At 31.1% G+C, this 2,115-nt stretch overlaps 1 long non-coding RNA gene across 2 annotated transcripts in view; it reads left to right on the top strand.

Annotated features, from left to right (window-relative positions):
• The window catches only part of LOC108739726, a 50,886-nt gene extending 49,450 nt beyond the window's left edge, over nt 1-1,436 (top strand). The window contains exon 5 of one of the 2 annotated variants that reach the window (XR_001938222.2): nt 707-1,436. This is a non-coding gene — a long non-coding RNA (uncharacterized LOC108739726). The remainder of the gene's footprint in view (nt 1-706) is intronic. The other variant, XR_001938221.1, reaches the window with a different exon arrangement.
• The last annotated feature ends 679 nt before the right edge of the window (nt 1,437-2,115 follow it).

Here is a 2,115-nt window from a genome sequence, read left to right as displayed (position 1 = left end):
ATACAATTACAATAAGAGTAAGACCAATAATTTAGTTAGTAAATTCAAGTTTAATTAATTGCTACAAGTAAATTATTTGAGTTGAATTGTACCATTAAATGATAGGTAATTATCTAAAATAAAAGGAAGGACGGATATTAATTAAAATTATCAATGTGGGAATTCTTCCGCTTAATTATAAAATTATTCCTTTTAAAAAAAACATTCTATTTTTGTAAACAATTACTTTTGCTCTGCCTATTATGTAAGCAGATGTTTATATTATTTGTTATAATTACATACGAAAAGGATAATTAAAAATCTGTTACTTCTGTAGTGAAGGTTGAATTGAACACCCTGTATATATATATAAGTTTTAAATAATAACTTGTGGTGAAAAGAATATTATTAAACAGAAAAATACACCGTGCCAAAGAATATACTTAATTTTATAATTATTCTTTGTTATAATTTATAATCAATTAATATTTTACGTTTTCGTTATCCTTAAACTTCCTGTTATCCTTAGGGTCCCTAGATATATATGTCTAGGGGCCCTAGTTATCCTTATGCCATTGCGACATCTATGTAGAATAAATCGAACCACGAAATAGATGTATAGAGGACCCACACTGCAGCCGTGTGTACTGGTTGCAGAAGTGTTGTGCTGTCAACAATCATTATTTTCGTTTATTATCTATTTACCTATCATCATATCTGATTACAGGTATGCTATACGGTAGATTTTGATGTCGAAGCCGTAAACAACAACGGCAAATGCCGCGATAATAAAAAAGACGACGTAGCGAAAGCGGAAAGTACGACCGGCAAGACGGGTCTGAAACGTCGAAGAAGGCCAGTCCGCTTGTTGGTGCGGCAAGTGTTGGTTATAGCAATCATGCTGGCCATAGTTTGCGTACTTTCAGCGTTGGTTTGGTTCTTTCTTGGATGGTTAGCTCTTGTTCAACTGCTTCTTGTTGTATTTGTGGCATGGTTTATCGTTGGAAAAAAGTATCGATGGGTTTATATAGCGCTGATGACCTTACCTCGCGATGTCAAGTAAGTCAATTGACCCTGCATCTTTTTAAATAGTAGCTTATAAAAAATTTTAAAAACATGACCATTTCGTACAAAAGGTCATGTTTTTATAAAACGGAAAAAAACTTTTTCAACTTTTAAACGTGTCTGACAGGTAAGTGTGTATACAGGGTGGTGCAATACGACCCACAGGTAAAAAACTTCACCGCATACAAATGTAGAATAAAATCCAATAACTTTATAAAATATCATTTCTGGAAATATTTTCATTCTACTTCTACATGCTACTCAAAATTATAGTCTTTTTGTTCTTAAGGATTTCAGTATAGCTACCTTGAAAGAGGAACATGCGTTTTTTTCCTATTCTTTTTTAAGTTTATAACTTGCTGTAAGCCTAAGTGTATATACAGGGTGACTAGAAAAGTTGGTAATGGGCTGAGGTTATTCACACACATCCCTGGAGAGATGGGTGAACAGTTATGTTTAATAATTAAGTCTTGTTTAAAAATTTTTGTTTATTTTTTACTAATTTCGGGCCAACCTAAATTTAACCCAACCCTAATATTTACATATGTTTATTATCTAGTAAAACTCCTAACATTTTTGTAGAACTTTCCCAAACTTTTGACTGGTGCCCTGTACATTACATGGTTTTAAAGGGATAACAATTTAATATTTTGTCGTATTCAAAGTTTTAGTCAGTAATTAATAGTTAAAAGTTCGCTAAAATATTATTACGAATTATGCATTCAAAACGAATATGTTTTCTGTGCTCCAGCTAAAAGAATACCAATATTTAAACCTGCGTCCTGTTTTAAAGTAAATTCAATTCTAATCCAGGTGAAAGATCAATGCTAAAGGAAACGAATGTTTAATGTATCTGCATATACCTACATAATGTATTTTATTTGTGTAAAAAGTACTTTGGTTTGTGCAAATTCTTTTTAAAATTATTTTTATTTGGACTTTAACCGGTTCTAGTGTTATTACGCAAATATTGTCCTACAAAAAATTTTCAACAACATAGCGTACGATTTAATAAAGAAAAATTAGGATTTTATAAAAAAAAAGAACAAATGTCCTTTTTTCTAAATCACA

This window comes from Agrilus planipennis, unplaced genomic scaffold (genome assembly GCF_000699045.2).
Source record: "Agrilus planipennis isolate EAB-ADULT unplaced genomic scaffold, Apla_2.0 scaffold240, whole genome shotgun sequence".
In the NCBI taxonomy this organism is placed as follows: Eukaryota; Metazoa; Arthropoda; class Insecta; order Coleoptera; family Buprestidae; genus Agrilus; species Agrilus planipennis.
The sequence above is the reverse complement of the archived record's forward strand: the minus strand, read 5'-3'. Positions and strand labels throughout refer to the sequence as shown.